Source organism: Alligator mississippiensis, chromosome 2 (genome assembly GCF_030867095.1).
Source record: "Alligator mississippiensis isolate rAllMis1 chromosome 2, rAllMis1, whole genome shotgun sequence".
Lineage (NCBI taxonomy): Eukaryota > Metazoa > Chordata > Crocodylia > Alligatoridae > Alligator > Alligator mississippiensis.
In genome coordinates this window covers 87524452-87551431 of record NC_081825.1, presented here as the reverse complement: position 1 = coordinate 87551431, position 26980 = coordinate 87524452, and the positions used below count along the sequence as shown (strand labels likewise).

The 26980-nt window shown below is 39.7% G+C and overlaps 1 protein-coding gene and 1 long non-coding RNA gene across 4 annotated transcripts in view; both read right to left on the bottom strand.

Annotated features, from left to right (window-relative positions):
* MARCHF1 (membrane associated ring-CH-type finger 1) overlaps positions 1-26980 on the bottom strand; it is a 501421-nt gene that overhangs the window by 126007 nt on the left and 348434 nt on the right. The gene's annotated exons all lie outside the window — the stretch shown is intronic.
* Positions 16948-21015, bottom strand: LOC109281637 (uncharacterized). The gene is made up of 2 exons (XR_002088356.2): positions 20727-21015; positions 16948-18790 (listed from the first exon to the last, which is right to left on the bottom strand). It is a non-coding gene; the product is annotated as an uncharacterized LOC109281637 (long non-coding RNA).

Sequence of the window (26980 nt, the reverse complement as noted above, 5' to 3'; positions counted from 1 at the left end):
AAGCATTTTTTTTTTTGCAAGGAAAATAACATACTATTATGGAAGATGCTACAAAGTAGCATGATAACTTGTATGGAGTTGGAATAGTGTCTGATTCCAACATAGTATCCAATGTTTCCATAATCAGTTTTATTAGTTCCAATATATAAAACATAATCCCTTGATATCAGGAAAAGTGATATGTTTTAAAGCTACTTCCCCCCTTTTCTCCTCTACATAGACTGAGCAAAATAATTAAAAGGGATACTATTTGCATAATCTGTCACCAATACCCTCAACTTGATGTTTATAGTAACCAATTGAAGATCCTATTACTACAAGTTGAAATATTTTGTGCCTTTTGAGTGTGTTTCTTTGCTCATCTAATTATCATTTTACTCACTCTCTTTTTAAAAAAAAATATATTTTCCAAATTTCCATCCTACCTCATTTACATTTATATTTTTAAAATGCTTTTATTTCCTACTTGCATTAGAGTGTTATATTTGCATTTGAAATATCATCAACTGTTTTCAGAAACATTTAACTTTACAGTCCTTGGCTTCCTCAGACATTTTAAAATAAAATACTTGAGGTACAAATAATTTCTGCAACAAGTTCTTCTATTGCATCCACTTGGACATTTATCAGATTTATGATATTGCTGAGAAATGGGCTAAGTATAGAATACCTTGGTTAGTAATCATCTCATTGATGCCTAAATCATTCGCTGCTATATTCTATGATGCCATTTTTAAAAGAAACAGTATTTTGGGATGATGATATTTCATACTGTAAATATTCATAGAATACTAGAAAAGTAGGGACTGAATGAGAAGGCGGTATCTACTTCAGGAGGTAATCTACTCCAACACCCTTCTCCAGGCAGGATTATCCCTGCCTAAACTATGTTACCCAAGTTTTTGTCAAACTTGCTATTAAAAACTTCCAAGCACGGAAACTTCATTACCTCTCTAGGTAATCTGTTGCTTAACCCACCCTCATAGTAAGAAATTTCTTCCCAATATCCAACCTAAATTTACCTTGTTGTAATTTAAGGCAATTGCTCCTTGCCCTACAGCCACAACAGTCTGTCACCATCCTCTGTATACACACCATTCACATATTTGAAAACTGTTATCAAATCCACCACCGCTCCCCCTCGGTCTTCTCTTCTCCAGACTATAGGTGCAAAATCATTTCTGGAAGTACTACAACTGAGGGCTTGCATTTCCATTACTGATGATTTTGAGAAGGTTGCTATGCAACAGCTATTTAGGATAAATCCATGTTACAAAAATACCCTTTAGATTTGTGCTTCTATATACTTAGATATCCTCAATTTCCCAAGGTACCTGCAAGCTAATCAATGGTATTATTACCAGATCTTAAATTTCCCTGAATGCAATTCTCTGAATAATAATTTACAAGATTTAGAAGGTGTTTTGAATGTAGAAAGCAAGTCTTTAGTATTATCATCTTTCTCATCAACACAAAACTTATAGGTGTGTACATAGACTGATTTCTAGAGATAATCAAACTAGACGAGTAAACAAATATGAACCCTAATCTCCCCCATATGCAAATCTTCATTGGTTTTAAAAGCTAACTTTTTTTTGAGCTAAAGTGGCATGACATCTATGCAAAATAGCCTTTATCTCAGTAAACTTTGTACCTGAAACACCCTTTCCATAATACTTAAATATTGAAAAATAGTAACCGTCACAATCTTATGTCTCTTCCAGTTAATTCTGTAATTTAAATCTTATTTTACAAAGTTAACATTATTCGAGTTTTTCCATGAGCAGGCTGGTTCATGATTGGCCAGAGTTTAAATTATTTTTAAAACCATACAACCCAACTGGTTGAAACTGACATTGCTTTGTATAGTGAACTGCATACATAATCAAGGGGTGGGGGGGACGGGAAGTGGACACTACTGAAAAGCTTGTAAAGGGGCACTGTCCTATCCCATTTTAATACTGTATCTAGCAGTAAATACCATCTTTAGGAGGAAATTTGTAAAAATCCTTTTAAAATGGACATGATTATATATAAAATGATGTTATTGCTTTGTAGGGAACCAGGGAAGAATATATTTGCATTTTTTGTAGCACATGCAGCATACAAGAGCCAGATGGCAATTAGGTTGGTGTGGAACTACAGATAATACAAACCATTCCAGCAACATACATCACAATTTTCACCTTTTAATTGCCTAGAAAGAATTAATCTCTAAATATTTAAATTAATGAAGACTTATCAGTTATTCTACTCTTTTGATACTATGGTATCACCCATCTTACCTACACTCCTTTAGAAGGAGGTCTGTTCCTTCTAAATCAGAGTTTATTTGTGGTAGGCCTACTGTTCATCAAGGATTTAAAATGTCAGTACAGTGATACAATTTTATGATGGATTATTTCTGCAATTATGCAGGTTGACCAAATGGCATGTGTCTGGTCCTCATGCAATTCCCCTCAGAAGTCAAGAAATAACACCTTTTATACCACTCTCAACAGTCTGCACTTGGTAAAGCACCAAAGAGTTGTGGTGCGATTGCCTTAATAAGGATCAAAGGAATGACAAACAAATAGGTCATGACAGTGAGAATCTGCTAACGCTCCTCCAAAGTGGGGAAAAAGAAGATATGTTACAAAACAGGCTGCTGTTTTGGGGAAAGAAGTTAGCTACCTTCTTGTACCAAATCCTTTGCCTTCACCAACTCTACAGTGAGCTGACCACTGGCAAACATCAGTTTGGACAGCCCAAACTCTGTTTTGTTGATGTCTGCAAGAAAAATCTTTTTGAGCTGCAGATTGATTGTCAACGCTGGGAATTAATTACTTCAGACTGCTGCAAGTAGAAAGCCACCATAAAGCAGGGCCTACGTCGTTTTGAAATAGAGAGGGTCTGCCTGTTGCACATCAGACTTCTCAGCCAGTCAAGAAGCTGTGGTGGCGTCCGGTAACCTACCAAAGATACAATCCCCGTATCCCAAGACCAATGGCTGCCAATGATGATTATACTATACTATATATAGCTATTTTTATGTCGCTTGGTACTTTTGGATCAACACAACACAGAGGGATCAAATTAGATTTTATAATTTCTCACCTCCTATTGACAGAATAGTTCCAGTTGCTCCTGTTGCAGGGTTAATCTTTGTCTTCAGTTACATTTGTGCAACCAGCTTGGATAAATTGAAGATAATGAGGCTGAACATGTGTAACTGAGGAGATGATGTACAAACCAGAAAGAATCCATGTTGACTTTCAGATCACAATTGGATTTTGGGTCAATTACTTACTTCAATTATAGGGAGGAAAAAGGACATGAATATTCAGCTCTGTGTATGTAGCTTTCCACAGATATCCATTTGCGCTCAATATTCTAAAACCATTTAATAAGGACAGTTATTACATTAAATCATATTTACTTATTTAATTTTTAAGTGCAGAAGCAACATATGCATTAGAATAAACACATGCTTTTTTAAGGAATTTTACATTTAGATTGTGATAGGATAAGACTCATTTGTTAAAGTGCCATAATCTTTTGAGACATTTTCACTGGGATTTTGGTTCTTTGATTTTGACATCAGTAGTGTAACTAGGACAGGGGAAGCCCTGGACACAAATTTGGAAGGGGTGCCAGTATGCTCCACACCCCCAGGAGTCTTTGCCATAGCAGGCACTACCTGGGCACAATACCATGTCCAACAGCGTATCTTGGGAGGAGAGGTGTGGAATGATGCCCCTACCAGGATGCTTTTCCATGGGAGAGACAGCTGTGCCCCCAAGAGTCAGAGCAGCAAATGGGGCAACAGGAACAGCTCCTGGAAAGCCCATGCTGTTGTCTGTCCCTCAGCAGCAGCAGTCCAAGCCCATCCTGCTATAACAGCAGCAGTAGCAGCTTCCATTCAAGTGAGGCCAGCCCTGGCAAGTAAGACTCCTCTCTATCTCCTTCCTTCCTCCCATTCCCACTCTCCCCCATCCAGTGGTCAGTAGACTTTCTACCTTCCCTGCACCCCTGGGTGCTAAAAGAGCTTGCTACACCTCTGCTTCAAATATAGGAAACGTATCCCAGAACAGCAGGAAGGGGTCACAGGTGGCAGGCTGCAACTTCATTAACCCAAAATTATGTGTATGTAGAGGTAAGTGGAAACTCTTCATATCCCAATCCCCTCTTTCAACTTTCAGGCTGTTATTTGAGTCCAGCATATTTATATCATTATGAATTTTCCCCAAGGAGGAAGGGAGCTGACTACAGCTAGTTAAGAGTCTTCTAATGAAATAGCTTTTCATTTAAAATACCAGCTTGTTGAAATGGAAACATTTCAGAATAAAGTCTTGGTTTTAATAAAACTCTCCAAGGACACTGGACACTTGTGCTCCTGTCAATTTACCTGATAAACAGCTGAGCGCCAAAGGTTCCCCAACCTGATCTGTAGCCAGAAGCCTGGAAGTCCTGGCTCTAAAAGGGGCTTGACTTACAGCTCTATAACTAGGTCTCTCAGAGGTTTGAAGCTCCACAGAGACATACAGCCTCGGCCACAAACCCAGGAGTCTGTGGAGGCAGACATTGTGGCAGCTTCCCCTGAGATTGAAATGAAATCCCACCCCCAAATATCTCTTCCTTTTCACCAGCACAGCCAGTAAGACAGTAGGGAAGCACAGTGACAATTAGAGGAAACTGAAACTGAGCCCTGACAATGGCCTGTAATACCCGAGTAGAGAGAGGCAGTTAGTCATGTTAGTCTGAAGGCAGGGTAGGTTTGCAACTTGCAGACTAACTAAAGTGGAAGATGCATACACTTTCGTAAGCTTCTGATAAAGTAAGCCACCACTTACAGAAGTTTGTGCACTTCTGGTTTAATTAGTCTATAAAGTGCCTATCTACCCTTCCTTCTGTAAAATCTGAGGCACATGCATGTTTAACCAGCTAGAAAACTACAATTCTTATCAGGGAAGCTCATTCAAGTTCAGTTAATTTCTTTTCTTTTACTATTCACCAGAACCAGAGACTGCTATTTAGCTGCCCGGGGAAAAATAAATGTAGCCATCCCAATCCCACATATTCACTCAGCTAACAAATATCAACAAGTCAGCAGATAATGATCACTAATCAGCTCTGCCACCCTTGGGAACTGCTCAGTTTGTCAATAGGATTGGTCAACCCTGCTACCTGCAGCCACAGGGTATGAGCAAACATTCCCAGAATCCAATCTATGATCACATGGCTCGCTTTACGCTGTATGATCATAGATCAAGCTTGTGCAGACATTTGCTGGTGCAGGGAGCCACACTGGGAACATGATCTAAGTTGGGGGAGGAGGGGGGCAGATGGGATGCAAGGCAGGGACCAACAGGTATGCAGGGGGTTTGGTGGGTCTGGGCAGGAGTGGTGTTGTGCATTTGGGGATAGGGGAGTTGGGGGGCTAAAAATAGTCCAGTCAGGGTTAAGGTGGTAGAAAAAGCTTATCTTTGGAGCCTAGGTGAGCGATTGGGCTTTCCCAGTCCTAGGACTATACTCCAAACACATACAGACATTTGGTAGATCAGGTTAATCTGTGCCTGATCACCTTCTCAGTGCACCTTCTCAAGTGAACGAAGTTAAATCAACACTAGTTAAGTCTATCTAAGTATAATGTCTGCATATACCCACAGTTAGCTTGCTAGATGTTTGCAATGGACACTAAGGCAGTAAACTGAAGAAAAACATGATTTATTCTTTTCTGATGTTAATAGGAACATAGGAATAATGTTGATTATCATGAGAAGAATTTTTTGTGAGCGTGTTGCTGTATGTTGGCTTGCAATTTAGAAAGAGTATAAGGATTCTCTTGTCTCTTTCCAGTGGGTAACCTTGATATTCTATTCCTGGCTGAACAGTTGTGGAGTTTGCTGGGGTCTGGCAGCCATGTCAGCATCAAGGTGTACTGGATTCCTGTTGGGCAAACTAGGAATGTCTGGGTATTGATAAAAGCACATGTGGTTTATTTCTTACACTAGTCGAGTAAAATTTGTGATTGCATTCACTTCTATTTCCTTTTATTCACATTCTAGAGTTTTATAGATTGAGTTACTCTGCAACCTTAATGCTTTTTAAGCATTTTGTTTTACTGTTGAATCATGGGCAATAAGTATATTCCACATGACCTGAAAGATTAGGGATCTGATCTTGCCAAAACACAAATCACTTTTCTCATGTGAGCAGCAGCCCTGAACTCATTTTGATATACAGAAACTAATCAAGTCATGTAGCTGTTCAGTAACTAGATGCCTTCACTGCTCTTGTTACTCGACAATGATTTATTGTAATGAATAACTTATTAAATTGTTGGGCTTAATCTGTTATGCTTTTAAAAATATACCCCGTTCATCTGTATCACCTAACCTAATTATGATAGGAAAACAAAGCCCTAAGAAATCTTAATTATACTGTACAATGTTTGTTGGATAAAAAATAGAACATACATGTCAGTAAACAATGTAGAGCAGAAAAATCTACACAAACAAATACAAGTAATTGCTATTTTTAATTAATAAAGTATTACGTTTGTACATCCCTCTGTTCTTGGGTTTGGAACAGCAATGTATTAACTAGTAAAAGCAGTCTTAAGATACTCTTGCAAACACACAAGTTTTCAAATGACGTCACACACATGTTGATGAAAGAGTTTTCCAACAAAGAGATGTATGGCATCCCACCTTTAAAGCATAAAAAGTCTATGAACAAGACCTTTCTTTGAAAGTACTCTAAGGTCAGCAACTCAAGAAGATAAAAAGGAACACTAACAGGAGTTAAATCATTTCCTCACCACACAAAGCCACAAGTGAAAACATGCAAAAAATTTATATAAAAATAAAAGCACTGTACTATATAGTTAAAACAGCAAAGGACCAAAACTGAGAAGTGGTAATGTTGATGGTTAAAAATAATGTGTCGTGTGAAAATAAACAAGATGCTCAGAATTTTTTTTGCCAAGAAATAAAAAAAAAATACAATATCATGCCTGGAAGTTGATGGATAAAGAAATTAAAGTATAAAAATCAGCAGGTCACCTGCAGACTTAGCTCCAGAGCTTCATTTCCCCCAGACAATACTCCTTTGCTGCTTTCACTTTCAGCCTGCATCCAGTTGAGTCCCTTTACAGCTGCATGCTTCATTCTTTTCCATTTTGGCCTTTCATTATAGCAAATTCCATGGGAACTTTTAATTATTTTTTTTCCAATAAGACTGTTTCCCATGATGTTAAAGTGACTCTACTTAAGCCTTTGAGCATAAAGCCTGTTCCATGTTTGCATGGCAACTCAGCTATCTGAGTAATTCATGAAGGCAGATAAAAGTCTGTTTCCCCTGTAAGTATATCAGACAAACAAATAACTACTTTAAAATAATATTGAGGGTCAGATTTAGACCAAGAAACATCAGGAAATTCAGAATAAGAGCTGAAATCCAGCCCTAAGCAGAAGAGTGCTTAGATATGGCATAGGGGTCTACATGCATCACAGGCCAAGCTTGGCTCTCAGTTACAGATGTACAACCCCACAGAAGTCAATAAAATTGCATAAACGTGTTTGAAAGCGCAACTTGGCTTGAGGTAATTTTACAATTTGCCACAAACACTGCAACATATCAGGCAGAGCATATCAGGCTTAGTCAGCTGCTTTCTTAGTATTTTAGCATCTGGGCATAGAGGAGAAATTAAGATACACATTGCTGCATTTTTATATAAAATCACTTCAATAGAGCTGTCCAGAGGATGACAATTCTATTTCATAGTAACTTTTGAGGTTTCAATATTGGAATGAAAAAATAACCTTTGGAATGCTTCTTTTCTGAAAACAGATTTGTGACAAATGCCCGCTTGCAAATTAAAACCTGAGCTTTTCCATTTAGGAATGTTTGGGGGGTGGGGGGTGGAGGGGCATGAATCCTGTCATCCATTATTTCTGATGAGAGAAACTCTTAGAAAAGTTCATCAGTTAGACCATGCTCTTGGGAGGCAGGACCCAGGTCCTGTTCTACCTTATTCAAAGAAAAAAGAATTACCCCAAACTAATCTGAGTCTCAAATGATGATCCTCTGAACCAACAGGCTTCCCAGTGCAAACATCATCAGAATCATTAAGTCTTGATGAAACATTTTGGCTTTAACAAAATGTCATGTCACTGAATTTTCATTGAATCAAAATGTTTAGATTAGCTTAAACTTTGCTCTTCAATTTTCACATGTAAATTCAGTATTCTCACAGTTAAAAGCAATATTCTCATCTTTCACAACATGCCATTCTTGTGTCCCGAATATATTCAATATATTTTGCTGCCAGTATATTCTAAACTTTCCACAACCTGTTGCTAAAGATGCTGGACTATCATACCATGCTCTATGAAAAGCTGTTTTCACATGCAAGTATTACAGACAATCTGTCATTATTGGCACCCTAATGTTTCATGTGCACATTATACCCTGAAGGTAATACTAGCACAGTGGATTAGCATTTTGACAACTCATCCTGATGTCCCTATCTTATCACTGCTAAAGTGCCTATCATAGTAGTTTCTACGCACTGTATATGGATTCTAGAAAACAGTGGGATCTGCCAAAATGGGACAGTTAATTCTGCCTCCTACTCTTTGATTTAATTGAATTCACACTACCTGTGACTGTGCTGACAGATTTCCTTCTGCTCTGGTTATTTTGGGAAAATATTGCATCAAGAGCTGAGGATGTTAAGAGTAGTGCTCCACCCAGTTTACTTTGGGAGTGTGTTCAAGGACCTTGGGCTTCTAATTATAAGGTTCTTTCCCTCAAACATATACCTGGGCTTCTTTAATTGTGAGGCTGACAAAGGCTGACAAAGCAAATCCTCAACAAGAATTATGATGACAGACCTCAGAACATATAAGGCTGCTTCTTTTCCCACAGTACACAAAATATTCAAATAATTTATCTGTGATGCCTCATGTAATGCCCTGAGGAATCCTCCAGATTATTAATCAGGACTTTGGAAGACTGAGCAAAAGGCCCGATTCAAAATAATCCATGTCAAGATTCACAGCGACATCGTTCTGTTTAGTCCAGGACTTCATAGGTTTAGCCCTTCCTAGTTGAATTCTCAGAGTGTGTATAACACACCCAAAGCTTGTAACGTTGTCTTTCACTTAGTTCTCATTGTTTGATTTAAAGTGTGTCCCAGTGGCCAGAGCCAGAGCAGCACCTGCATGTGAGTGGAAGGAAGAGCTAGGAGTAATTGGTGCCATACTTACTTGAATCTAAGACGACCTTGAATTTAAGATCCTCCTCCTCCAGTAATTAGATTCTACAGACAGAACATATATAAATTTGTTATAACATATACAGAATCTAATTATTGGAGGGTCATCTTAAATTCATCCCTGAGAGAGGCAGGCAGTGGGGAGGCAGGTGGTTTGGGGAGGTCAAGCAGCTTGTCCCCTTCTTGTGCCTTCCCTACTGCCACTTCTGCTCCTTGACTGCCCCACTATAACCTAAGGCCTCTCCCCCCTACACTTTCCCCCAGCCTCTGCTCCCTGTTTCTCTCACCCTGACTCTTGCACTGTACCAGAAGGCTCCATCCCCATTCACTGAGTATGGCCCCCATAGCAGCCATGTGAGCTGTGCTCTGCTGCTATGGGACCAGGTTGGGCCAGGCTCAGTGCTGCAGCATGGGTGGAGGCTACCAGTGTGGAGCAAAGGTAAGGGGAGGAGGGAGAGGGACAGGTAGGAGAGCACAGGCTGTGTGTCCAGGGGAAGATGGGAGGGAAAATGGCTGCAGGGGGGCAGATGGCAGCATGCAGAGGCAGTGGAGGCGGGGGTGGACAGGCAGAAGCTGTGGCTACGGCTGCAACCCAGGGAGGAGCTGGAGCCCAAGCCACAGCAGCCACCTGCCCCCCACTGCCCTCATACTATATTCTGTGGGGCTTCCCCCCCACCATGTTAAATGGGGAAAAAACCCTCATCTTGGAATCAAGTAACTGCAGTATACTTCCCACCTCCATATAAAGTCTGGCGCCCTTTGTCTTCAAGAATAAGAATCAGTTTATGGTCTACATTACATGGCATAGATCCTACCATAATGATTCTGCATCTGTAGCTATAAGAAAATGTACTGTAGAACTCAATCACTTTTGTTGATCAAATAGTACCATAGGTACTCAAGGACCTGGGTTTATATGATTACATAAAGACCATATTGTAGGCATAAGGACTAGGAAATAAGTTACTATTATGATTATTCTGTGAGCAATACATCTTAAAATTTCTTGATTTTGTGCAATTAAGGTATCAGCTTTTTATGTCATTACCAAAGAAGAGGAAAGCAATTTCCTTTGATTTAAATATTTAGAGCAACACATCTAGTAAAGGATTGCAGGAAGTAAACCAAAGCCACAACTTGAATAGCTTTTAGAAAAAAATCTTAACACAACTCCCAGTTCTTCAGACTTATTTTTTCCTTGGTGGTCTCCAAGTACTGACTGGGCCCAGCCTTGCTTATCTTATGAGCTCTGACAAGATCATAGCCCGTGGCAGTATAGCTATAGAGGATTGATTTTTTTTTTGCTGTTGTTCCTACATTCACTGATGCTCCAAGGAATGAGATAAAAGAAGAAGAAATAAATAGACGGTAAAACCACATCAAGCAGTATATCACAATAAATTGAATCTTTCTCATATCCTAATCCATGCACATGTATATATTTGCATAAACTTTTGTATCTAAACTCCACTTCAAAAAGCACTGAAACATATGGCCAAGTTCCACTGACTGTAATGTTACTTTGTTAGGGCTGTGCGAAACACCATCATTTCATTTTGACATTCATTTTGCTGTTTGGAAGGGACAGTGTTTCTTCTGTCGTTTCATATTGAAGTACTGTCCTGTTTTGTTTCATCGAGACTGATTTGCTGTTTTGACGTTTCGCCCACAGGCTATAATGGGGAATCATGAAAATGCCTAAAACATTGTCATTTGTTGCCCGATTTGGATGGAAATTGCAGGGTGGTAGCCCCTTCTGAGGGCATGGTACCTGCCAAGTTTCAAGGACATAGGTGCAGAGGTTTCTCAGAAACTGCACCTCAAAGTCTTGAAAGCAAAATTTGCTGGCAGTGGCAGCCTTCTGTCATCTGGCATGCAGATCTGGGGGTTCACACCCCCAGGAGGGCTGCAAGGCTGTGCCGGACTCCTCCCAGGGGTGCGGGACCCTGGATCTGTGCCAGATGAAAGGAGGCTGCTGCTGCCACCTAGGACCGGTGCTGAGCGCAGCCTGCATCCAGCACCAGGGAAGACAGATGCTGCTGCTGGCCACAGGCAGCAGTGACAGCCTCCTGTCATCCAGGTGGAGATCCAGGGACCCACACCCCTGAGAGGGCTGTGGGGCTGTGCCAGACTCCTCCTGGGGGTGTGAGCCCCCAGATCTGCACCCTAGATGACAGGAGGCTGCCCTGTTGCCTGGGACCAGCACTGGGTGCAAGCTACGCCCAGCACTGGAGAAGATTGCTGCTGCTGCCGCCTGTCCCAGGCAGCAGTGGCAGCTTCCCCTCACCCGGCACACAGTCCAGCACAGCCCGGCAGCCCTCCCGGGGTGTGAGCCCCTGGATCTGAGCCCCAGATGAGAGGAGGCTGCCCTGTCACCTGGGACCGGCACTGGGTGCAGGGTGTGCCCAGCACCAGAGTAAATTGCAGTTTCCCCTCATCTGTCATGCAGTCCAGCACAGCCCAGAAGCCCTCCCAGGGGTGTGAGCCCCTGAATCTGCATGCCAGATGAGAGGTGGCTCAGGCTGCAGCAGAAGCAATCTTGTCTGGTGCTGTGCACAGCCTATGCACAGGACCAGTCTGAGCTTCCTCTCATCCAGGGTGCAGATCTAGGGGCCCGCACCCCCAGGAGGGCTGTGCCAGACCCCTCCCAGGGGTGTGGGCCCTCGGATCTGCGCCGAATGACAGGAGGCTGCCGCTGCCACCTGGGACCGGAACTGGGTGCACCCAGCCCCCAGCACCAGGGAAGACAGATGCTGCTGCTGGCCACACTCAGCAGCGGCAGCCTCCTGTCATCCGGGCACAGATCCGGGGATCTGCACCCCCGGGAGGGCTGCCACCTCCCGCTGCCAGCCCCAGGCCAGCTGATTGGCTCCACCAGCCCCACAGAGCGCAGCCCAGAGGCGGGAGGTGGGGAGAGCCAGCGCTGCACTCCCCACTGGGCTGAGCTACATGGGGCTACAGAGCCACTCGGAGTGCAGCCCTGGCTCTCCCCTGCCTCCCACCAATGGACTGATTGGAAACTCAAAACGTTTTGAAAATTTTGAAATGTTTTGTATGCCCTTATTTTGAAGCTGTTTTGATGCTTTTTGTTTCATTTCGATTTCGCTTTTTTGAGCTCAAAACACATCAAAACAGCTTCAAAACAAAACACTTGGCAAAATTTCGCACAGCCCTATTAGATATGTCCTGATATTTAAGCTTGTGTTTAGCTATGCTTTCTGATACCAGATGCTTTCCCAAATGAGAGAGATAAGCTTGCAGTTAGGGTCAGAACCTGCCATCCTTACTCGCATCCTTGAGTATGATCTTGGTTTCTGTAAGATAAATCTTACTGAAAACACTGAAACCAGTCCTAGGACCATAATGCTTGTCAAAGTAAATGAGGGTCCATTAATTATAATCTGACCCATAGTTAAATAATTAAAATAAAATAAGATTGGGATCATCCAGAAGTCTAGGATATCAGCCACAGAATTCTCAGTTGTTGATCAGATAAGCATTAGCCATACCCAAATCTCCTTCAGTGTAGGAATTAGACAAGATTTGGCATATTGAGACCAGAAAAAACATGTTTTTCAGATCTGCAGCTGCTCTGCATTCAATTATTGATTGTGATTCCGGTAACTTATTCCTCCCAGGAAGCAACTGTACACCTGCAATATCATTATTTGAGTTTGTTATATAAAATTATATTGCAAATTTATGTGTAAGTGACAAGTTCAAAAACGAGATAGCAGAAAATGGTTCTAATAGTACTCACACTTACAAAAAAGGAACAAATTTGTTACAGATATATTTGCTGAATGCTCCCAAGTTCCAAAGGATGCATTTAGTAGCTGTGTTGGTTTGAAATGAAAAGAAATGCAAAAATCTAGAACTCTTGTTTCAGAAATGATACCTTTTATTAGACCATCTAGGAAATTGCAAAAAAACCCCAACTTTTTCTGATTTTTGCATTTCTTTTTGTCTGAGACCAACACAGCTACCAAATACATCCCTGAAACATGGAAGATGCTGCATTTTAGCTGATTTAGGATTTTAAGCTTCATTGCAGAACAAGAAAAAAAGATTTTTAAACCTCCCTGCTTGTCATCTGACACTCCAGGGAAGGAATCCTACCTGATCTACACGACAAAGAGCGACTCAGAACAACTCACAGAGACACTCTCATGGACCCAGAGGGACAGATTTTCCATCTCCAGCTCCCTCTGAGCAAAAAGGAAGTTTATTTCCTACCTCTGGGGACTTTTTACCATCTTTAATTTTCCCAGAGCCTGATGCAGGGCATTTGAGCCCGAACGCTTGTAGAAAAATATAATTTTTTTTTCAATTTCTTAGTTGGTCTAATAAAAAGTGTAATTTCTGAACCAAGAGTTCTAGATTTTTGCATTTCACCAAGTTCCAAACACATCTCGTGGAAATGAAACTCCACTTATAATAAATGATGAGTGATGGAAATGCATGTGTTCTATGTTGCATTGTGGTCCATGGAAAAAAAGCAGTGAAAAAACTGTTCTGTTCTGAACAGGATTTTCAAGCATCAAATATATATAAATATACAGGTGTTGTTGCTTTTTATAATGACACTAATTTTAGTATCCAATGCTAAAAGATGATCTGAAAATTTCTCAAGAATATATAAAAAAAGAGCAAGCACAAAAATATTATTGAATGGATTTTTCTTCATTAAAGATTTTTTTTAAATCTCTTATAAGTCAAAGGACAAGACATTTATTCTTCAAAGGTGAGAGAAAGTGATAAATAAACAAAGAGTTTCCAAATAGAAATTTGCTCCAACCTTAACTGCAGATTCAGGTATGTAAAGTCCTTATTCATGGTATTAAATGTTTCATTGAAGAATTATAACACCAGTTTCAGTTTTACCTCTATGTTTCACACACAAAACATTCTGAATACCTTTTGGGAGTTTAAATTTTATAATTTCAATCTTAATTTTGTGGGTGAAAATGTTAGCAAAATCCTATTTTTTCAACTTCACATAAATGAAAAAAAAATCAATATTTTTAAAAGAAATCCTCAATTTCTCTCCTCTCCTGTTTATTGCAACACAGGCAACTGGAAAGCAGCTGAACTTTGATGTCTGGCATGTATATAGTGCTCCTTTTGGAGTACATCTATAAACAAGCAGGTAAAAATGGAAATTATGTAATCTGTTGTGTTCCTGTCAAACAAGCTGTAGTCCCTGTAGCAGTTCCAGGTGGCCCATGGAGCTGCTTATTAGCAAAATGTCTTCACTAATCAATCTTAAAGCAGTGACATTTCCTGTGAGTTGTAGCCAACTCAAGAAACTTGAATGGTTTTCAGAAGTATTTTTGGCAAACTAAACTTAAAAACAAAAACTTTACAAATACCTCTTGTGTACCATACATGGCCAATCAATGGTTTTTTTTATCTGTTTTTGATTAACAATTAGTGAAGGGCATCATCCATATTGGCATGCAACAAACACCTCATACTGCAGAACTACACAGGGAATATCATCAGTTTCCAGATCTCATTAAAAAGTTTGGCACAGTATGAAAGGAGAAGAGTTCTCAAGCACAAAAACATGCATTTTGATGGTATGATGCCAGTCCAAAGGAAAATTTCCACTTCTTTTGGAGCTATGACAGAAAAGGTGCAAAGGCCATGATGGATATGGAGACGGCTTCCAGTGACCTTGGTGGTATGACTTGACCATGATATATGATAAAGAAACATCAAAGTTATTTTGCATGAGAACCACTGGAGGTATTTAGAAGAAAACGAAAAACGGTGCATTCACATCTAGCATGTAAGTGTTGTAAAGGGAAAAGCAGCTAGTGCTGTAGGTCTTAGGTCCAACAATGTCATCAGATGGAAGAGGGAGAACATGAGTATATTTTACATTTTTAAGTCCAGCTACAATATTCTCCAAGTTTATCCATCGTGCTCAATTCTAATCAACATACAGACTTCAACTGAGAGCAGATCAGAATTTTCAAAATATTACAATGTCAATGAAATAAGGGGAAAAAATACAGTGGTTTTTTTTTCATTTATATTTGTTTCCTTTTTCAGGCAGCTCTAAAACTGTGTTAAAGTCTAACACTGTCTAATTTGCCTGAAGAGAAAGGAGTGCTGAGAGCTGATAGGGAAAAAGCTCTCTGCAATCTGGTTGGAGTGCTTTTTGATCTTATTCTCTAAGGAAAAAAAATGTATTTAAATAAAATAAGTAGTCTGTGAAAAAATGCAAGAAGCAAGTTCATTTTTTTGTTGTAGAATAAAAAGCAAACATATGGGGCCAGATTCGTCTTCCCATTATTCTGCTGAGAATACAGAGTATCTACTCTAAATTAAGTTGTGCATGTTTGGTCTACACAGGTGTAGACAAAACAGAATTTGGAGTATAGTTCTTCCACCACTGATCCACTGATCTTCCTGGAAAGCAGTTCAACTGGATGTGTGGAGCAAGGTATTACACCACACAAAAATGGTTGGACAATGGCCAGGCTCTAACCAAAAACAAAGCAGCTAAAAAAAGAATGAATAGTTTTGAAGAACAGCAGATTCTGTTAGACTCATAGTACATTCCAGACACAAAAGCTGATATTCATGTAGGCACACTAATTCACTTCTGAATTCTCATTAACCCAATATTTATATGACTCCTACTGTCCCTTATTGCAGTCAATTATATTCCAAACAAACTGAGATTAAATAACAGAAAACCATATTGTATTGAATTTTCATGCATGAAAACAAATTGCTTCCAGTAATTTTTTTAATCTACAAGAATCTGATTGCTTTACTGCACAGTTTGAATTGAAAATAAACATACAAAATGACTAAACTAATTGCAAATCTCATGCATCTTAAGAGCCAATAAGTAATGTATTTTCACCAACAGGTGCAGATGAAATGTTAGCTCATGTTACTCTGTTTGCTGCATTATTTGAGGAGCAGTATCTCTTTACAAAAGATTTGTTCTGGCTCAATATCAAGCATTTATAAATTTACATTATTTAAATGTTTTTATGTTCAAATAAACCAAATCCTTGTCTTGTACTAAGCAGACCTCCACAGGATTTACAGGATACGAGGAAAGGGGGTGAAAACTGTTGCATTTTAGTTCTTAAAATCTCAGGAGCTGAGGGAGGCAGGATTTGACCCTAAATATAAATGTTTCTACAGGTAATATTAAAGGTATCTGGATAAGAGAGGTAGTTAGCTGTGTGAGTATGAAGTCAGGCAGAAGGCAGGAACGGATGGCACCTTACAGACTACAGACAAAGTAGGCTGTTACCTATGAAAGCTATGTATCTCTGAACTGGATAAAAGTCATTTAATTGTTATATGACAAGTGTCATAATTCAGTTGTTGGATGAGGAATGCAATCTTTCAACTGCCACTGACATCTGGAACAACAGAATATATTTAATATATGTAACTATGGGAGCATAGTATGCAAGGGGCAGAAGGATACAGCCAGGGTCTCTTAACACTACTAAGCTCAAAATCTCTTTTAAACAGACTCCATGCCTACAGTAAGAGACCGTCATTTCAAACAAGGAGGCTTATTTAATTACCAATTAATTTATTCCTGCCTACAGTTAGTTATGTACACCAACTTTAAGTAAATGTGCAAAAATAATTCATGTTGACAACATTCATTATTAAAAGAAAACTTTAGTCCACAAATCATAGAATCTCTCTTTTAATCTTTTATTGAGAGCCATAAGAAACTTTTCCAAGAACTACAGTGATATTCATTGCATTGCATTTTATAACAATAACGTCTAAGTTCAGAAATCAAAGTAGGATCACAGTGCAGGTCAACCTAGAAAAACTGATTAAAGCACAGTAACTAGGTGTCAGGCAACTTAGCTGTACATAGTCTATAGATCCTGGGCATAATAAGCACAGCTATTCAAAAGTACTTTCTAATTTAGGATGTCTCAATTTTCAGGTGCTTAGTTTTCAAAACAAAGGCCAAAAACTTTTGAAACTTGTGTGCATGGAACCATTTGAAGAAACCAGGTCAACTGGCATCTTCACCAAGAAGGCCAAGAAAGACTGCACTACCTTCTCACAAAAAGCACTACCCCACACAAGTATGTTGAATAAAACAGTGGAAGTAGAGGCAGCTAGGAAATGAATACCATGCTGAGGGGGTAAGTTGAATGGGGAACCTCTCTGAAGGAAATGAAATCATTTTCTGAACTTGTATATAAACAATTTTTTAAGATTCAAATTGAAAAAAATATTATTAACTTTTATTCAGAAGAAACTTTCTTTCCCCCTGCACCCTTTGCTTCCATTATGAGGAATTAAACAAATGAAGAACAAGAACAACATGATCTGAATCAATTTTAGTTGGAATATTTTTCCCACTTGAAATTGTAATAAAAATGTCACATTAATTAAACATTTTAAATTATTGATCATTTTCAATAACATTTTTCCTCTAGATTCAAACTTTTTATTAATAACAAATTATAACAATTTTCAAATAGGTATAGCTGGAAAATTTTGATTCCAGAAATTTTTTTTCAAGTGATGCATGTATTTTTTCCCCAGTGGGATCCAGTTATTTCACAGCATTCTCATTGAATACAAATATCTATCTTAGTTCAGATGAAATTGGATCACCAATATTAAGTAGTCTACTGCTATTGAACCTGTCCTGACTGGGGTAAAACCTCAGTGATCTACATATTGCTAGCAGCTGCAGTAATGCTAATTTACTAATAGTGCCTCAATCAGATACAGGCAATTAAATCTAAGGTGCATGGTTTCTGGAGTTGCTGAACCCCTATTTTCTTGATTCCTTGAAAAGTTAGTTGATTCCTTGAAAAGTTGCCCATTTTTAGTTTGGTGCCTAAGTAAGGATTTAGCAGGCTAATTTGGCCAACCACTTTGGAAAGTTTAGCCCCCAGGGTCCAGTTTTCAGGTTTATAAAGTATTAACAGCAGTAAATGTTCAACAACTATAAGGCTACATTGGAAAATGTGGCTCAACATTTCTACAGCCCTTGGAAGATGTTATTTTTATCAAGCAACAGGTAATATTGCTCAAAAGAAACTATCTTTCCATGTGACCTGCTTTGGGTTCACAGGGCAAGCTATCCAGAAAAGAAAAAAAACATCCTGGAAACTTGCTCTGCCAGCACTTGCCAGCAAGGGGAGCTAGAGAGCTGCTGGCCAGGACTGTTTATCTCCCCACTGCCACCTTCAGCTGAGCTGCTAATAAGAATTGAGCTTTGAGCTCATCAGTTGGGTGAAGCAGCTGCCCTCTCAACCCTTGCATAGATCAGGGGAGACAGAAAGGGTGAGAGGGGTGGAGAAACAGGAGAAGAAAAGCAGGCAGGAGCAGCAGGGCTCAAACTCTTCTGGGACACTTTATTGTTCTTTCACCACCTTGCGTATATATGTGCTTTTCCTTTCTCTCCAACACGTAGCTACTGTGTGCAGGTAAAGTCTGTCATGTCCCGAATTTGTTTGGCTCTCATAGATGAGAGGTGAGAAATGGCTCCTTAAGTCTTGAAAGCTGGATGGAGAAAGGGAGGAAGAGCAGTGAGTCATGACATCTACTGATGAAGTGAGCTTGAGCTCATAAAAGTTTATGCATCTCTGATTTAGTTAGTTACCACATCTCCTGCTGAGGCACCCTGGAGCAGCAGAGTTCAGCACTAAGAAACAGTGAGTCTCCTTGTAGGAAGGGGGAAGTGAGGAGACTATACTCCACCCTGGGATGCTGGAGGACCTGGCCAGATTTATCACTGTGTGTGTAACATGCCACATATTTGTATTAAAGTCAAAACCGAAAAGCTGTACAAATATTTTTCTTTTAATACGTAACATCTTTGAGGCTGGGTGGCTAGTTTTGTGGCTCATTATCATGTGATAAATTGCTTTGAATGTGTGCCATGATATTGCTCCAATTTATTGTTCCATTAACACTTTCATAGTACTTTAAATGTAACGTGCCAGGAGCCTATGACCCATATTCACGTAAAACAGCGGGAGAATGACACTTTTCTTCAGAAGCCATTGAAACCTAAGAGCCTTAGTTCATTTATGTTAATAAAGTATTTTGAGATAAGACTAAAGGCATTCTTTATATATGAAGAATTTATGGGACCAATGTATTGGTGCACTTCTAATATAAATAAATATATAAAAACAAATAAATAAATATAGCGAGGTGCACCGATACATTGGTCCCATATCAGATCAGCACCGATATGAGGCAAATTAAGAGTATGGGCAATCGGCTTTTTTTGTCTGATGAGGCCAATAATGTGGCTGGTAAATGCCAAGTGCATGTGTGCAGCCGCATCACAGCATGAAGGCAGCGAGCTGCGCAGCCCAGTAGTGTGGAAAGCAGCCAGGTCCACTGGTAAGTACGTTGTGGGGGAAGGGGTATGGGGGGGCAAATTGAGGCCCCCGTGGTGAGGGCAGGAGTGGGGCTGGGGATGCAGCAGGGGCAGGCAGTGCCCAGCTGGAGTAGGGCAGGACATGGGACACAGCTATGGCTTGTCCAGAGGTGTGGGAAGTGGGGTAACTTCTGCTGCTGCAAACACCCGGAGAGGACATGGGATGCCTGTGCCCCTGGATCTGCATGGGACAGGGTAGGCTGCCACTGTGGGCTGGGTTCAAGGCTGTGCCAGACCCTTCCCAGAGGGGGGGCTGGCCCGTGCTGTGCTCAGGACGGGTGGTGGCAAAGCTAGGAAGAAGGTTGGTGGGGGAGGGGATTGCAGTCACCCCTCCTGGGGTGTGTGCAGCAGCAGGAGCCACCCTGCCTCCATCCCCATACCCCCTGGACGAGCTGCAGCTCTGTCCCATGCCCCGCCCCACATGGGCAGCCCCAGCCCCAGCCCCACTCCCTCCCTCATCGCTGGGTCCTCAACTTGACCCCCCACATCTCTTCCTTCCCTACTTCCCCCACAACAGACTTACCAGCTGGACGCTGCTCTCCACAGTGCAGGGGTGCATATCAGAATCAGATCTGTATTGGGTGATATGGCTGATTAAAAATCAGCCATCGGTATCAGCCTATAAAATCTCTATTGATGCACCCCTAATATATATATATAATTATTCTATTGCAGGTTACAGCTACTTTGACACAATACTGAGATGTTCTACATGCCTATATATATTTAAATATCCAGAATGTGAAGATATGGACATGCTTAATTGTGTTAGTTTGTACACAGAATTTTTTTGGCTGTTATTTGTAAGTCATAACTATTAAATGAAATCACAGTGGGGATATCTGCATGTGGTATGTCAGAAAAGCACCTGTATATTACAACTTTATTAATGTACTGTGAGAGGACATGGCTCATAGGCAAGCACTTGGGATTCTGTTATCTTAATAATTAATCCAGAGTCAAGTGTATACGAGGAAAAAAAAAGAATAATTTTAACAAAAATTAAAAAATAACAATTTCAATGAAAATAAAAACCTTCTACCGTACCCTTGGCATCCCTACAAGTTTCTCTGTAATTTTTATAATCGGTATGAAGTTTTGTCAGTGCCATCGCCATGTGTTCTCATCTGTAGGCCGCTGCCAGGTACCTTCTTTTTTCAGATAGCCAAACTGCTTTCAGGTTTGTCTCATCTCTACTAAATGAACAATAAAAGTCAAGTTCTAAACAGAATGCCTGGAACTTGAATGATGCTACTGCAAAGCCAAGAAGAAGAGATGTGTTGAAATCAGTAGGACCAGATGTTAGTAATTACATCTGAACTGTAAGCAAGGCACTTTGAAATATCACCTTAGAGGGTAAAATAAAATGCGGGGCTGATCAATGGGTACAAGATTACTCCCCTGGGGTCCAGGGAAGTTCTTTGAGACCATCTCTATGACACATATTGATTTTAAAGAAGGAAACACTACAGATCAGAGAGTATGAGGCTGATGAATTAAATATAAACTTCTCAGTCCTTAAAAGGAAAGTACTGAAATATTTTCAATATTTTTATATACTTTAATATCCAGTTATATAATAACCACCTGGAAGCTTGAAAATAGAATCCAGTTTAATCTATTCTTTAACGTGTACACCCAGTTTTTGTTATAGGAATACAGAAACATTCTGGCCTGCAGTAATTAATTTTATTTTTATTTTTATTTGTTCTGAAAAAATAAACATAAATTAATTATTGCATGTAATTTACAAGAAAAAGGGGTCAGAAAATAATGTAAAATGTTGGTCAAATTTTGCATATATCAATCATCTCAGCCCTTTAATTTTCCCTTAAATTGAAGGGTCTCTTTAATTTTATTTCCGTGACTTCAAATGAAATGGCCTTAAACATTTTGGTAAAGAAATCACATAATCTTATTTAGTCTACATAAAATATTCAATCTACCACATACTATAGTTCAACAGGAACCATTATTGGTGTTTTGACAATTTAGTAATTATCTATGTAGTCATGAAATCAATTTAAATTGATTAATTGAATTGCTCATTTTTCTGTATTTTGTTTTTATCAGCTGTTATTAACATTGCATGAGCATTAATATTTATAGATTATAGAGATTACAAGAAGCAATTAGCACATTTTGAAATAATATCACCCAGAGAAAACAAATGTCAAACATGATTAAGTAAACTCAGGTTTTCATAATAAAACCAAAATCCAATTATTTCAGTTTCAGGAAATATTGTTTCCTGAATATTAGTTTAAATTAGTTAAGTTTGCCAAGTTGTACTCCTAAATTTTAGTGGCTAGAATCATCCCTTCCATCCTAGGCAGTATATGGTCCTGGCCTGAGGGAATGTACCTGCACAGACCATCTTACCACCATTTCCATTCAGCCTGTTCTGCTCTGCTTATTTCCACCAGCCTGTTTCTTCCCCATACAGACCTACACTGAAATAATGCATAACCTTGCCTCTAGGTAGTTTTTACCTGCTAGGCATGTGACAAGCTCAGATTAATATTTTCTATGCAAAACGTTCACACACTGCTATTACCTGATCTCTTACTTTCACCTGATCCTTGACTGAAGCACCTGAAGACATTACTCTGAGCAAATGACAAAGAAAAACAAAGCCTGCAGTTGTACAATGGTTGTAAAGGGAAACTTCTATGGTCTTCTGATGAAAGGCAGCAAGTGTATCATTTCCAGACTAAATTGTAGTTAGGTATTGTAATTTAGTAATAATTACTCAAAGTACGTGTGTCACTCTGAGATACCAGAACACCATCGTGTCTACATACCTAAACTGCACGAACAGTGGCAAACTACTATGCCTACAAGATGCATGCCACACACATGCTTAACATCTTCTAGTGTGATGTACTTTGCCTCATCTAAATGGAAAGAAATAATATTTTATTAAGCTATCATGGAAGATGAAGTATTTTTTTTAATGAAAACACATTAGTTTTAGTTCATTAAATCCAGAATGTATTGTCTTTTTTTCCCCTCTTCCTCCTTTTAATGGTCATGGTTATGAATTGTTTCATATAGTCTTGTTCGTACTCTACAATACAACTGAACCTTGCTAAACCTCCTTACTCATCTCTTATATAGTACAATGGGAAACGTTCCCAAGTTTAACATTTAGATATAAAAATGCTAAACCAAGATTATGGTTAGGGTAATCCCAATTTTGAGTAAAACAAAAGCCAGCATATAAATACTGTTTAAACTACCCTATAAGAAATGTTCATTAAAACATTTAAATTCTAGACCGCTTTCAAAGCCAAATTAAACTGCATAGCACTAAAGAGTGTGGGATGAATGAGGGGGAGGATTTTCAAAACCTGAGAAGTGAAGGAGGAAAGAAAGATGCATCTTAACATGTCTTCCCAGTATATTAGTATAAGCAAAAACACACTTGTTGACCCAATAGTTAAACACTTGGCTGAATCATAAGCCCACTGATCAACAAAAAACTATATCTATTCTTTTTAAAAGCTGCATTTTGAAGACAAAAACAATTGGTATAAATGGTAGTTCTATGCTTTCATCATCAGATGAGAAAGAAAACAGACAACACAAGCCAAAGATTGTCTATAAAACTAATAGAAAACCTAGTGCAGGATTTTCTCATTTAGGATGTTTTGACCAATTAATTTTAAGAGTTGTGTAATGGGGCTTCCACCATCTCTTTTAGGAAACAATGACAGAGTCTAACAGTTTGTGATTTGGCACAATTTGTAATACAAGGAAACCTAGTGGCCACAGTCAGGATACAGTGCCATTGTGCTGGGAATTGCACAAGCACAGGTGATGATGTGGTTCTTAGCACAAGGGACACGTCCCGATGAGTGTGCACATGTGGTTTTGTGGTGCCTCAAAGCAGTTTGAGGCACCGCAAACTGCATGCAGTGCACGTGCACCTACCTGTTCACCATGCTAATTTGTAGCGCGCTGTGTTTTTTTGACATTGGGAGATTCTGGTGTAAAAAAAAATCCACAAAAACCAAAGCGCTGCTGAAAAAAGTGGCACTGTGTAGCATGGCATACACGGAAGCAGCATGTGCCTCCAGAAAGGAAGCCTGGCCAGTCAGAGCCACACACTGCTAGCCAGGCTCTACGTGGCCAGCTCAGCACTGCTGCTGCCCTTGGAGGTCCCCAGGACCCTAGGTAAGGCTGCCGGGGCTAGCATAGATGTTGGCCCAACCCTCCCCTTCCCCACCCGGGAAGCTATATATGACTTTTTTCTGCACAAGGAAATGAGGATGGGAAGGAGAGGGAATGGAGCTCCCCTGCTATGCAGGTCCAGCCCTAGCAGGGCACAGCAGGGGGTTCTGGTCCCCTCATTCTCTTCCCAGCAGCCAGCTGGTGGGAGGATGGGGCTGGGGAGAGGGATCGCACTAGCCAATCCAGGTTTCCTGGCGGCTCAGCTAGGCTCAGCATTCTCCAGCAGCCTCCTGGGAGGCATGTGAGAAAGCCCCCAGCCTGCTGGCCTTAGCCAGTACAGACAGGCTTCAAGCCCTCCCACTGGCCTGTTCTTTTCGCTCCTGACCTAATCTAGGATGCTTTGAGTTAAGCATGATAATTAGAGCTCTTTTGCCTTGGGCTTTTTGCATGCCTGTTACTCCAGCAGTGCAACGAGGTTATAAATATGCAGCTGTGCCTAGGGGTTTCTCTGGTGTGTGGAGCCTCCAGATGCTGTACAACTAGTTTAGCCAGTTTATATAATTCCCTGCCCCATTTCAGCTACTCCACCTTGTGGATGACCTTTTAGGGAGAACAGCCCAAGGCTGCTGAGTGGAGTAGTAACTCCAGTTGTCTTGGCCCAGTGGAGAAGAGACTCTGGCCTAAGGTTTACAGAAATCTCCAATCTGTCTGGATCCCATTCTATAAAAGATTCAAAGAAATGAACAACAATTTTTTTGTGAGATTATGGACAGTAGAGGATTTAGGAAGATGAGGAGAGTAACGGTCTTAACAGACCTTCTTTTATCTGAACTACTGGCACAGGAAACTTGTGATAGGAAGCCAACAGGTTCTTGTTATCAGCTGACTCTTCTGAAGTCAGTGGCAGCTTTTAAAAGGAATTAATTGTACAACCAGACTAATGTCCACATCCCCTGCATCTCACAGTGGTGGAAACATGACCCTGATGGAACTTTTAAACATTATCACAATAGAAGTAAGTTAGTTAAAAGTAGGAATGAGTATGCAATGCAATGTGGCTGCAAAAAAGTCTAAAATAATTTGGGATACATAGCTAAAGTACTTCTTTCTGGCTGGAGAAGGGAAGAAATAACTAGTTTCAGTGCAAATTCTGCTGGCATATTTTGTTCAGTTCCCGGTACTCTATTACTAGAAAGATTGGCACTGAACTGCAGGAGAACTGGGGGCAGTTCCTGAATCTGCCACAGATTTCCTGGGCAATACTGGGAAAGTTATTGAATATATATTGTGCACCTCAGTCCCCAGCACCTGTAAGGGCAATGGGATGAGTTAAGGAAAGAATAACCTCCGAAGTGTCTGGTTTAAATGAAACATTTTGGATTACCTGAGGTATTTTATACCTCTGCCCTTTCCTTGTATGCTGTCCCTTTGCACATTTCCCTGTTGGTATTACTTTTGGCAGTAGTAAACTGTGAATTCAAATTGCTTCTTTATTGCTCTTTGTAATGGGAAAGCTTGGATGACAATGTATGTGTTTAAATTAACTGTGTGTACAATGGAACAGAAGGCTTCACTGAGCTAAAATGAAAATAACCCCTTTCACCTTTTCAGGCAGACAGGTTAATTACTTGGCCCTGTCTGGTTTCCTAATTTACTAAAACTCATCTTCACAGATAGCAAGTAGATTCTCATCTAGTAACCCTCTCTTTGTTTTAGCACACACAAATCTATACTGTATAACCTAGAGTTGTGTGCACTTCCAAATACCCAGCTTTCAAATGAATCCAAGAATTTCACGGACAAAATTAATAACTGTTAAAATTAATTTTAGCTCCAAATATTGTGAAGGGTCAGGTTAGGAATGTTTAAAGCTCTGCTGAGATGGGTTAGGAGTTTTGGGGGTTTTTTTGTTTTTTTTAGCAACCAGTATGATCCTACATTTAAAATAACATCCGTGCCACAGATGCCAGTTGTCTGATTACATAAAGTGGGTGTTACCTTTTAATTAAGAGACTAAAGAAAATTGAATAGAAAATAAATAACACACTTTTCTTTGTGCTTATTTATACATATACATTTATAAACACCCAATGTATACGAGTGAATATAGGTTTTCTTGTAAGGACCAGTCAGTCAGTCTCCAAATATTCAATGTAAAAAGTGTAACACTGGGAACGGAAATTAAGAAAGGGCCAAACATGGTCTACCCAAGCTAGCATTTGGAAGTTAGATGCATGTTCTTCTATAGTCACTCTCCCTGCTACACATATTTTCTTGAAATTCTGAGGACTTCAAAATATGTTTCAAATATATATTTATGCCTTGAACATGCAAGGATATCTAGCAGGTTGTAAAGCTGAACAAAATTTCACTAATTCTGTCACCAGTTTTTTCAGTATGAGTAAAACATGATAGCCAACCTGGAAGAGCCATCTCTGTTTGATACTAGCTCACTCCTCGGTAAGACGACTGGCTTAGTAAAAGTATACAACATGGTACAATAATATCAGCAGTCCTTTGTAAGATGTAGGGCATGGAATAATCACTTGGGAATACTTTGTTTTACTGTCCCAACATTATAACTGAGAAACTGACACCAATAATCCTTCTGGGTACTGTTGTTTCCATTAAGATACAGATACAGCATTCTTTGCTGTGCTGTACAATTGTTTACAAACAGAGGACATTTAATCCTTTTCATGAATGAAGTGAAGTTGAGTAAAATGGTACATAGCTTGGGAATGTTATATATTTCTTAATGTAACAAATGTGTATGAAGGAATTATCTTACATGAAAGTTAGCTTCTATAGATAATCACATAAAAATCATCTTATGAGGAAAGCTACACTGCACATCATGATTCACATTCACCACGACACCCTTTATCCAAAGCCAAAGTTTCTATATTTCATGACTTAAGGGGTAAGAGACTTTACAATGAAATAAAGAATTTAAACTTTGGTAAAGTGCTGTACATGAAGAAAAAAAATCCCCTTCATTTATACAGTTTACAATCCCAAATGATTCAGATTGTATTAAAACCAAAAAAAAAAAAAAAAGAAGAAGAAAAAAGGCAGGTGAACGGACACACAAAGGGCACCATGCAACAGATTGAAAAGAAAAA